The 12,910-nt window shown below is 39.2% G+C and overlaps 1 protein-coding gene and 1 non-coding gene across 6 annotated transcripts in view; one reads left to right on the top strand and one right to left on the bottom strand.

Moving 5' to 3' along the window:
- Positions 1-12,910, bottom strand: part of AMBRA1 (autophagy and beclin 1 regulator 1) — a 179,340-nt gene that overhangs the window by 43,554 nt on the left and 122,876 nt on the right. The gene's annotated exons all lie outside the window — the stretch shown is intronic.
- Positions 7,367-7,473, top strand: LOC125917992 (U6 spliceosomal RNA). The gene has a single exon (XR_007456347.1). It is a non-coding gene; the product is annotated as a U6 spliceosomal RNA (small nuclear RNA).

Here is a 12,910-nt window from a genome sequence, read left to right as displayed (position 1 = left end):
ATGAACTGGTTAGAGCTTACTAGCCTTGGAACAACAGACTATTTTATACCTAGATTCTTCAGTTTCACCACCTTCCTCCTCAGCATATCCCTGGCAAAACGGTTTTGTCACCTGTACTTTTGTCTTCCTTTTGGTGAGCTGCATTGATTGGTCTGTCTGCCATTTCTGGTCTTTTCCTGTTCTTTCCCCAAATGGTCAAGAGGCTGTTCAGAGAAAATGTCCTCCATACAAGCCAGAAAAATACCGTTCTCACTCTTCTCCAGTTGCAGCAAGCCACTACATAAGAAGACTCTTTTCAACACTAGTTTACTGATAGTGTCCTTGTCCCAGTTTCAATTTGTAAAGAAAGGTAAAAATAACAGTTCATTTCCAAGATGATAATATTGCTAGATTACGTATTTGCAACATGGGCAATATTGCCCCCGTGGGGGTGAAAATTGGTTCATGGGGAAATCTTAGTGCAATCACTAGCTTGCCTCCAAAATACTGCAGTGCGTGACAGATATACAGCATATCTGTAATATTAAAATTTCACGGGAGGGGGGATGATTGGAAAAAAATGTCTGCAAGGGCTCCGAAATACTGTTCTAGATAAACCAATACCCCCACAACAAAATTCTCTAAAATCTTACAAAGACATAGATCCAAATGGTCATGATCTCCCGGAAGGCCTGAGAAAGATAGCATTGGCAGTGCTGACAGTGAGCTCACTGACCTCAAACCCCTACTGAGGGCCCTGTGGCATATCACTCAAATGAGGTAAATCTATGTTCCTCATAATTTTAACCTTTATAGAATATCCTATAATAATTACACCTGACTTGGGAACTTTGCTGAACTTCTCTGGGTTTTGAAGGGGGTAACCTACGTATTGGACTTAAAAAAAAAAAAAATATATATATATATATTTTTTTTGTTATTTATATATATATATAAATATATATATATATATAGGCAGAGAGAGATGGGGGACAGAGGATCCAAAGCAGGCTCTGCACTGACAGCAGAGAACCCAATGGGAGGCTCAAACTCATGAACTGTGAGATCATAACCTGGGCCAAATTTGGACACTTAACCAATTAAGCCACTCAGGTGCCCCTACTGGATTTTCTTAACAGGAACTTTCTTGATTTTTCTAGGCCCCCTTGATAATGAAAATAACTTTCAAGTTCTAAGGTCTACCACTTCCCTGGAAAGAATTACTCAGTTTCACTCTAATCCAGGCTCAACATCACTAAGCTTATGAATTGTTCCCTGGTTTGCTTATCTAGATGGCTGACATTGCCCTCCAACCACTAGTCTCTCTCACACCATTGTAGTTATCATGTCCTCCAAATTTTTTTTTAATGGAGCAAGCAAGCCTAGCTAAGAGAGTCTTTCTCTTTTTTTTAAATGATTATTTGTTTTGTGTGTGTGAGAAAGTGAGAGAGAGCAGGGAGAGGAGCAGAGGGGAAGAGAGAGAGAATCCCAAGCGGGCTCTGCGCTGCCAGTGCAGAACCTAACTGGGGCTTGATCTCACAACTGTATCATGGCCTGAGGCGAAATCAAGAGTCGGACGCTCAACCGACTGAGCCACCCAGGGGCCTCTGTCCTCCAACTTTTAATACAAAAGCATAAAACACAAAATAATAGAAGGTAAATTGATTTCTCAATAGATGGTGAATGGAATGTTAGTTGCTAATAGCAAGAGAGTAGAAAATAAACTGAAGGATAGAAAATAAACTGAAGAAACAGACTCCATATTCTAGGAGCTTAAAATCTGGGGGAGAGGATGGGAGCTACAATTAGGAAAACAGTTAAGGAAAATATCAGATGCAGGGAGTCTGGGTGGCTCAGTTGGTTAAATGTCTGACTTCAGTTCAGGTCATGATCTCGTGGTTTGTGAGTTCAAGCCCCACGTCGGCCTCTGTGCTGACGGCTCAGAGCCTAGAGCCTGCTTCAGATTCTGTGTCTCCCTCTCTTCTCTGCCCCTCCCCCACTTGTGCACACACTCTCTCTCTCTCTCTCTCTCTCTCTCAAAAATACATAAACATTTAAAAAAGCATTAAAGGGGGCGCCTGGGTGGCTCAGTCGGTTGGGTGTCCGACTTCGGCTCAGGTCATGATCTCGCGGTCCGTGAGTTTGAGCCCGCATCAGGCTCTGTGCTGACGGCTCAAAGACTGGAGCCTGTTTCAGATTCTGTATCTCCCTCTCTCTCTGACCCTCCCCCGTTCATGCTCTGTCTCTGTCTCAAAAATAAATAAACGTTAAAAAAAATTTTTAAAAAAGCATTAAAAAAATAAATAAACGTGGAAGGAAGGAAGGAAGGAAGGAAGGAAGGAAGGAAGGAAGGGGGGGGAGGGAGGGAGGGAGGGAGGAAGGAAGGAAGGAAGGAAGGAAGGAAAAACCAGAGGCTTTAAGAGTGCTGTGGATCTGCAACTGGGAACATAATGATTAAGACTCCAACCCCTGGCTCCAGAAGCTACTGTACAGTCCACGCCTCCAGAAATGTCTTCTGGAGAACAGCTGTGCAATATAATAAACATGTATGGTAGCACTGTGTGGAAGAGACTGGGGAGGTGTTCTCGGCTAATGGTGCCAGAGCGCTTAGGAGAAACGGAGCCTGGCACCAGGGAGTCGATTTTCAGTGCCGTGTAAACATAGATTAGGAGGAAAAGATGCCAGCAACAGATTAGCGTATTGTCACCAGGTTCTCTTCTGCAAGAGCTGCAAGCCAGCTGAGCCTGTCTCTCGGAAACATCAGGAAGAAAAAGTATCACCCTATTAAAAAGCCCCAACCATTTAGTAGGCCTCTGGCCACTAAGCTTAAGGTATAGGAAATGTGCCAGAATGAGTTAATGGGCTGAGCTCCGAAGTATTTACATAGGAGGCACTTAGCCTCAGAAGCTAAATCCTGAGAGACTGTGGAGAGATTTCTGAGGCCTGGAGGTTTTCTCAGTAATAACAGGATAGACAAGCTAGACTGAGGGTTTCTCAGCCTCCACTACTGATATTTTGGGCCAGATAATTCTTTGTTTAGGGGGTGTGGTGGGTCTTGGGCTTTGTAAGGTGTTTAGCACTATTGCTGGCTTCTGCCCACTACCCCCTCACCCAGTTGTGACAACCAAAATTGTCTCCAGACATTGCCAAATGTTCCCTGGGACCAAAATCATCCCTGGTCAGAAACCGCCAAGCTAAATAAATATAGCCTACATTTTTAACTCCAAAATAGGTGCTCTCAGGAAGCACCACTATTAGAATGTCCACAACTAAAGTCACCAGAACTGTTAGTGATACTGATTTTGGAAAGAAACTAATCAAAGGCATAGCATTATACACATATTCCCTTAGCAAACTTAGTTTCCCACTTCTGTCACAGATGAAAGACTAGCTTGAACTGGGATATTATGGCTTTTAGTTTGTTTGTTTTTTGTATGGTGTCCGAGAATACAGGCTTCAGAATCAGATGGACCAGATTTTGATACTGCCTGCTAGCATCTACTGCAGTATGACTATGTGTCTCTCTGAACCTCAGTTGTCTTACCTGTAAAACAGGTATAATGATAATGCTGACAATTTATAGGGTCATTGAGAGAACTTACTGAACCAGTAAATGTAAAGCAATGGCAAGTAGTAAGTGTCTAACAAATGGCTACCATTAAAAGTATTTTAGGGGTGCCTGGGTGGCTCAGTCGGTTAAGCGCCTGAGTTCAGCTCAGATCATGATCTCGTGGTTAGTGAGTTTGAGCCCCATATTGGGCTCTGTGCTGACAGCTCAGAGCCTAGAGCCTGCTTCAGGTTCTGTGTCTCCTTCCCTCTCTGCCCCTCTCCTGCTCATGCTCTGTCTCTCTCTCAAAAATAAATAAACATTTTTTAAAAAATTAAAAAAATAAAATAAAATAATTTTAAACATTTATTCCACTCTCTATATGCTTTTTCTCTACAGGTATAGCTCTGTAATCAACAAGTCAAAGATACAGGTCCTTTTGTAAGAGACTAGTCCAAATTATGTGCCAGGGCCAAGAGACAGAAGCATTTAACTTTAGAATTAAGGTCAAATGCCAAGCCCCTAGACTCTGTAGTAACTTTCTCCTTGAAAAACAGCCTAGGCCAAGACAGTCACATTCTGGGCCACAAAACCCACTGTAACACATTTAAAAGAACAGAAATCATACAAAGTATGCTGTCAGACCACAGGGAATTAAACTAGAAATTAGTAGCAAAAAGATAACTGGAAAATCCCCAAATATTTGGAGATTAAGCAACACACTTTAAATAACACATGGCTCAAAGAAGACATCTCAAGAGAAATTTTAAAATATTTTGAACTAAATGAAGATGAAAATACAACTTATTAAAATTTGTTAGATGCAACAAAAGCAGTGCTTAGAGGGAAATGTACTGCACTGAAATGTATACATTAAAAGAGAAGAAAAATAGGGGCACCTGGGTGGCTCAGTTGGTTGAGTGTCCAACTCTTGGTTTCAGCTCAGGTCATGATCTTGTGGTTAGTGGGTCTGAGCCCCATGTTGGGTTCTGTGCTGATGGCACAGAGCCTGCTTGGGATTCACTCTCATTCTCTCTCTCTCTCCCCCACGCCCCCCACTGTCTCTCTCCCCCTCTGTGCCCTTTCCCCTTCTCCCCTATTTGTGCACTCTCACTCTCAAAAATAAATAAATAGTTTTTAAAAAAGTATCTTCTTTGGGAAGACAAAAGAAGATCTAAAATCAATAATTTAAGCTTCCACCTTAGGAAATAAGAAAAGAAGAGCAAATGAAATCCAATGTAAGAAAAAAAAATTAGAGAAGCAATCAATGAACCTAAAAATAAGAAATCAATAGAAAAAAATAAAACCAAAAGCTGGTTCTTTAGAAGGATCAATATAATTGATAAACCTTGAGCCAAGCTAACCAAAGAAGAGAGAAGACACAAATTATTAGTATCAGAAATAAAAGAGGGGCCATCACTATTGATGCATGGATACTAAAAGGATAATAAAAGACTACTATGAACAACTCAATACCCACTAATTTGGTAATCTATTAGAAATGGACTAATTGCCTGAAAGACAGAGTCTACCAAAATTTACACAAGAAGAAATAGATAATCTGAATAGGCATATACTTACTAAGTTGAATTAATCATTAATAACCTTCTCAAACAGAAAGCACCAGACCCAAGTGGGTTCACTTGGTAAATTCTATCAAACATTTAAGGAAGAAATTACATCAAATCTACAATTTCTTACAGAAAACTTAAGTGGATCTACTTCCAAATTCACTTTATAAGGCCAGTATTACCCTCAGCACTGAGACCAGACAAAGACAGTGAAGAAAGGAAAACTATAGACTGGTATCTCAGAGGCAAAAATCCTCAACAAAATATTAGCAAGTCAAATCCAATAATATATTTTAAAAATTATATACTATGACCAAGTGGGATTTATCCCAGCTATGCAAGCCTTGCTCAACATTTGAAAATCAATAAATACAATCCGTTATATCAGCAGGACAAAGAAGAAAAATCAAATAATCATACCAATAGATACAGATAGAAAAAGCTATGACAAAACCCAACACTTACAATAAAAACTATCAGAAACTTAGGAAGAGAGAACTATCTCAGTTGGATAGAAAATGTCTACAAAAACCCTATAGCTAACATCATAGTTAATGATCAGAAACTATGTGATTTCCCCCAAAGATCAGGAACAAGCAAGGATGTCACCTCTCACTACTCCTCTTCATCACTGTACTGGAAATCCTAGCTAATACAATAAGATAAGAAAGCAAATAAGAGGTATATACCATTGGAGAGGAAGAAACAAAACTGTCTTTGTTTACAGATGACATGACTGTCTATTACAAATGTCAAAGAATAATAAAAGTAACTCCTGGGACTATTAAACAATTATATCAAGGTTGCAGGATACAAGGTTAATACAGAAAAAGTCAATTGCTGGGGCACCTGGGTAGCTCAGTCAGTTAAGCGTCCAACTTGAGCTCAGGTCATGATCTCACAGCCTGTGGATTCGAGTCCTGCATCAGGCTCTGTGCTAATAGCTCAGAGCCTGAAGCCTGCTTCAAATTCTGTCTTCCTCTCTCTCTGTCCCTTCCCTGCTCACACTCTGCCTCTCCCCCGCACCCCCCTCAAAAATAAATAAAGGTTAAAAAAAAAAAAAAGTCAACTGCTTTCTTATATACCAGCAGTGAACAAATGAGTAACTGGAATTGGAATTACAAATTAAATACAGGGGTGCTTGGATGGCTCAGTTGGTCAAGCGTCCAACTTCAGCTCAGGTCATGATCTCACAGTTCTTGGGTTCGAGCCCTGCATCGGGCTCTGTGCTGATAGCTCAGAGCCTGGAGCCTGCTTTGGATTTTGTGTCTCCCTCTCTCTGCCCCTCCCCTGCTCATGCTGTGTCTGTCTGTCTGTCTCTCTCTCTCTCAAAAATAAATAATAAACATTAAAAATATTGAAAAAAATAAAATAAAAAATACAATACCATTTACATCAGATGGAAAAAAATTTTAGATATAAATCTAACAAAATATGTACAAGATCTATAGGATGAAAACTACAAAACTGCAATGAAAGCAATCACAAAAGATCTAAAATAAATATTGGAGAGATATTTCGTGTTCATGGATAGGAAGACTTAATTCTGTTAAGATGTCAATTCTTCCCAAATGGATCTATAGATTCAATGCAATCCCAATCAAAATCCCAGAACATTCCTTTATGAATACTGAAAAATTCTAAAGGTTATCTGGAATGGCAGAAGATCGAGAATAGCCAAGAACAAAATTGGAGGACTGATGCTATCTGACTTGAAGACTTACTAAAAAGCTACAGTGATGAACATGGTGTGGCTACTGGTGAAAGAACAGACAAATAGATCAATGGAGCAGAATAAAGAGTCCAGAAATAAACCCTAAGTCAACTGATCTTTGACAAAAGCACAACAGCAATTCAGTATAGTCTTTTCAATAAATGATGCTGAAATAACTGGACATCCACATGCAAAAATATGAATCTAGGTATAAATTTTGTACTTTTCACAAAAATTAACTCAAATGGGATCAAAGACCTAGATGTAAAACAGAAAACTATAACATTCCTAGGAGATAATGTAAGAGAAAATGTAGGTGACCTTGGGTTTGGCAAAGACTTTTCCACCAAAAGTACAATCCATGAAAAACAAAAATGACAAAGTTGACTTCATTAAATAAAAAGTTCTGCTCTGTGAAAGACAGTATTAAGAAAGAATGAAAAGACAAGCCACAGACTGGTAGAAAATCTTTGCAAAACATTTATCCAATAAAGGACTAGTATCCAAAATTTACAAAGAACTTTTATTTTTTAATATTTTCTTTAAAAGATTATCGTGCTCACTTCGGCAGCACATATACTAAAATTGGAACGATACAGAGAAGATTAGCATGGCCCCTGTGCAAGGATGACACGCAAATTCGTGAAGCATTCCATATTTTGAGAGGCCAGGAGGAAGAAAAAAAAAAAAAAGAAAGAAAAAGAAAAAAAATAAAAGATTATCTATTGGGGCGCCTGAGTGGCTCACTCAGTTGAGTGATTTCGGTTCAGGTCATGATCTCATGGTTCTTGAGCTCGGGCCCCGCAGTGGGCTGTGTGCCCAGTGAAGAACCTGCTTGGGATCCTCTCTCTCTGCCTCTCCCTTGTTAGCTTGCTCTCTCTCTCTCAAAATAAATAAACTTAAAAACAATTAAAAAAATAAAAGTATCACATTCTTAAAAAAAAATAAAAGCTTATCTATTTCTTTTAAGAGAGGAGGAGGGTGAGCAGGAAAGAGGGAGAGAGGGAGAGAGGGAGAGAGGGAGAGAGGGAGAGAGAGAGAGAGAGAGAGAGAGTCCCAAGCAGGCTCTGCCCTGTCAGCACACAGCCCAACTCAGGGCTTTATCCCACAAATTGCGAGATGATGAGCCAAAACCAAGAGTCAGATGCTTAACCGACTGAGCCACCTAGGCACCCACAAAGATCCTTCAAAACTCAACAACAACAAAACAACCTGATTTGAAAACTGGCAAAAAAAAAAATCTGAACAGACACCTTACCAAAGAAGATACAAAGAAATAAGCATATGAAAAGATGCTCAAACATCATTTCTCATTAGGGAACTGCAAAATAAAATAACAATGAGAAACTACTACACACTTACCACAATGGCTAAAATGTAAAATACTGACAACACCAAATGGTGAAAAGGCTACAAAACAACAGGAACTCTCATTCCCTGCTGGTGGGGATGCAAAATGGTACAGCTACTTTGGAAGACAGTTTGGCAGTTTCTTTGCAAAACTAAACATACTCTTAGCCATATGATCCAGCAATCATGCTCCTTGGTATTTACTCAAATCAGTTGAAAGCAAATGTCACACAAAAACCTACACACAGATGTTTATAGCAGCTTTATTCATAACTGCCACAACTTGGAAGCAACCACAATGTCCTTTAACAGGAAAATGAATAAACGATGGTACAACCATACAATGGAATATTACTCAACTCTAAAAAGAAATAAACTATCAATCCATGAAAAGACACAGAGCAAATTTAATTAAAAGAAGCAAAAAGCTATATATGTTGTGATTCTAACTATGTTTTATTCTGGAAAAGCCAAAACTATGGACACAGCAAAAAGATCAGTGATTGCCAGCAGTTTAGGGGAGAGAGGGAGGTATAGTTGTAGCACCAAGGAGATTTTGGGGCCAGTGAAACTATTTTTGTATAATACTATGATGGTAGATACATGTCATCATACATTTGCCCAAACTCATAGAACTTAACATTAAAAGTGAAACTTAATGTAAACTATGGGCTTTGGATGATAATGATGTGTCAGCGTTGGTTCACAGTTATATATAACAAGCGTACTGCTCTGGTGAAGGATGATGATGGTGAGGGGGGGTCTATGGGAGGCTATGGGGACTCTGTGTACTTTCCATTTAATTTTCCTTTTAAACCTAAGACTGCTCAAAAAAAAAAAAAAAAAAAGACTATTAATTGGAAAAAAAAAAATTGAGCCCAAGACTCTCCCTCATACTCTAGGAGACAGTGGAAACAGCAATTGTCTATGAGGATACAGGCAGTCACGGCAGTTCACTTTCTAGCATATGACCACAGACTTCTTTCCCTGGAGCCTCAGAGCAAGAGTAAATAAGGATGATTATGACAAGAAACAAAATAAGGAGGAAAAGAACTTAAATCCAGTGATCCTGGCCAACCATCAGAGAACAGCAAAACCAAGCTGTCAAGTCTCATTCTCTGAGTCAGGTCTTCAATTTGTAGGCTGGAAGCATCGGGAATATGTCTAGGGATAAAATCTTTTTCTATTTTTTATTCTTTTAATGTTTGTTTATTTTTGAGAGAGAGAGAGAGACAGAGACAGAGACAGAGACAGAGACAGAGAGCATGAACAAGGGAGGGGCAGAGAGAGAGGGAGACAGAATCCAAAGGAGGCTTCAGGCTCCGAGGTGTCAGCACAGAGCCGACTTGGGGCTCGAACTCACAAACTGTGAGATCATGACCTGAGCTGAAGTTGGATGCTTAACGGACTGAGCCACCCAGGCGCCCCTAGGGATAAAATCATAATAGTCATGACAGTTATGTGGTAGGTGAGCTCTACCAAACCTGATAGCCTGCATGATGTCTCTCCCTGCCTCTGCTTCTCTCAGACTCCTCTGTTCTGTTGCTTGGAAAGGAGAATTAGAAACTTTTTTTCAAAAACAGCTTTTAGCCTCTCTCCAAGATCTGTTCTCAGAGTAGGAAAGTGAAGAGTATGATTCAACAGTACAGTGAAAATATGGAACAATGGGAATCATTAGCAAATGTATCAGAAAAGCTAATTCAAGAGGGTAAAAAAGGGCAAGTTACAAAGAAGGAAACAATTAAATTATATTTCAGTCCTATAAAATTGTTCCATTTGAGGCTGCCTAATTCAGAATGGCCATCTCTGACTGTGATGCTGCTGGAAAGATAGAACAAAAATGGGGCTGGGGGCCAAAGACTCATCAGCCTGGATACACAATTACTATCTTTCTGCTTGGTTGTGGTATAAAGCCAAAACCAGCTTGCTAACTGATCAGTAGAACAGAGACCAGAAACTCCACAGCAGGTCCAACTGAACAATTTATCAACTTTTCAAAGTTCTTTTTAGAAAACCAGTCACGAAAGACCACATATTGTATGATCCCATTTACATGAAATGTCTAGAATAGGCAAAGCTATAGAGACAAAAAGTAGATTAGGGGCTGCCTAGGGCGGGAAGAGACAGGGGAAGGAAAGGGGGAAGGGAGAAGTAACTGCTAATGGGTATGGGAAGGTGATAAAAAATGTTCTGAAATATACAGATAATGGCAATGGAAGCACAACTCTGTGAATATATTAGAAAGGACTGAGCTTTATACTTTAAATAGGTGACCTATACGATATGTGAGTTATATCTCAATAAGACCATTATTAAAAAAAATACTACTCAATATCGGAGAGCCTGGGTGGCTCAGTCGGTTAAACATCCGACTTCGGCTCAGGTCATGATCTCGCAGTTCACAGGTTCAAGCCCCACACTGGGCCATGTGCTGACAGCTAGGAGCCTGAAGCCTGCTTTGGATTCTGTGTCTCCCTCTCCCTCTAATGCTCCCCCACTTACACTCTGTCTCTCTTTCTCAAAAATAAATAATAAACATTAAAAAAAATTTTAAACGATAGAAAATACTACTCAATATAAATTTGGTCAATTCCTTTTGGTATCCCTTTGCATTTCTTTAATAATGTCAAGTATTGGTGAGTATCTTTTTATTGATTGGCTCACTGTATTTTTTTTTTAGCGTGTATTGCACCTACCCACATCTTACGTGCATTTTTATGTTGGTTGTTTTAAGTTTTTTCTTGCAGACTGTCTAAGCTCTTTGTAAATGAATAAACTGGTTTCTGTCTATGAAAAATAATTCTTCTTAGAGAAATACAACACAGGATTATTTGGACATAAACAGCATTCTTCCTCTTTAAGTATATATGGAATGGCATCCTAGGAAGAACACTTACTCTTCTGTCCAGAAAGCTTCATTCAAATGCAGTCTTTAAATCTGCTTTAAGAAGGAAATATACCTAAGCACTCTGTCATACTCACTTTGTCACCTTATCACCATTTAAAAAATCTCATCTAAGACCACAGACAATTATTCTATAGCCTGGGGGCCTGGAAAGAGTCCCCGATGGCAGATAACAAGGCTTCCTCCAAGGGTAGAAGTCTCTCCTAGTTCCCATTTACCATGCTCATTTACAGTTTTGACACTGAAGAAAAGAACCAAACGATATATAGTTTGTTTAAAAACAACAGCTTTATTGAGATATAATCCACATACCATACAATTCACCCACTTAAAGTATACAACACAAGGGGTGTTTAGTATATTCATACCATTGGGCAACCATTATCAAAACCAATTTTATAAGGACCATCACTACTATCTAATTTCAGGACATTTTCATCATCCCCCCCCCACCCCCACCCCTAGCACCTTACCCATTAGCAGTCACTCCCCTCCACTCTGCCCCACTAGCCCTAGGCCTAGCCCTAGGCAACCACTAATCTATTTTGTCTCTACAGTTTTGACTTCATAGGCTGGACACTTCATCTAAATAGAATCACACAGGTAGGTGACTGTTTGTGTCTGGCTTCTTTCATTTAGCACCATGTTTATAAAGTTCATCCATGCTGTAGCATATATCAGTCATTTATTCCTTTTTTATGGCTGAAGAATGTTCCACCATATGTTTATATGCAAACTACAGGTTTGCATGAGAATAGAATAGTTTTTATTTATAGAAAACACACTGCATGAAACCCAGCAATCATAAAATTGTCTGAGGGAAACACAATGATTTCCTCTGGAGGGAAAAAGTAGGTTTTTAAGGAGGTTTTTAGGTTTTCAATTCTGAGTATATTACCTATAGCTGAAACCAAGTCTTCAATTTTCCTGAGGCTAAAATAAAAAATAGAAGTATTAGAGAACACTATTTTCTGTAAAAACCCCCAAATAAAACCAAACAGGTATTACGTAGATGTCTATAATTCTGACATAGAAAATGCTCTGAGTAAGGTATGTGGCCTATCAGATAAGGCTGTTTAATAACTGCTCTAACTGGTCACTTAAACTGATGAAGATAAATCATTATACAATATGAATTTGAAATGTATTTAACATAAACTAAATATTAAACATAAAGGGTAAATATTTTATAGATAGAGATATCAATGACTATATGTGCTCTTGGTAGGAACTGGGCCCCTAAATCAACAAAATTTTATTGTCCAATAAACTCTTAAAGACTCTAAAAGCTCCTGCTAAGAACAAGGGTAGCAGCAGTCCACACACAAATCATGAACTTCAGGGGCAGATCCAAGAAAGAGACGGCAATGCCTTATTGTTAAGGTCAAAGGCACTGGATGAGGCCAACAAAACAGTAAATGATAGTTTGAGAGCTCAACACAGAAATCAGCAAGGCCTGGCTGGAGTACAGAACATGTGTAGGGAAGGGAGAAGAAACAGCTATGAACTATTTCACATATCACAGCTTCATCAAAAACTGTTTCAAAACAACACTCAAACCAGAACTATGTGACTACAGCAGAGTAAGTTTACAACATGCCGACAGAGGAAGAGATACTAATCTTATACTCATTAGGGCCAGAGCAGTGGATAGAGCCTTCCTATCCAGCGTCAGTAATACAAAGAATCTGGGATTAATGTTTTTAAAAACTGTGATGAAAAACACATGACATGAATTTACCGTCTTCACCATTTTTAAGTGGTTCAGTAGTGTTTAGTAGTTTAACCCAGTTCAGCAGTGTTAAATAATATTCACACAGTTGTGAAACGGATCTCCAGAACCT

This window comes from Panthera uncia, chromosome D1 (assembly GCF_023721935.1).
Source record: "Panthera uncia isolate 11264 chromosome D1, Puncia_PCG_1.0, whole genome shotgun sequence".
NCBI classification, from domain to species: Eukaryota; Metazoa; Chordata; class Mammalia; order Carnivora; family Felidae; genus Panthera; species Panthera uncia.
This window is presented reverse-complemented; position numbering and strand designations above follow the sequence as displayed.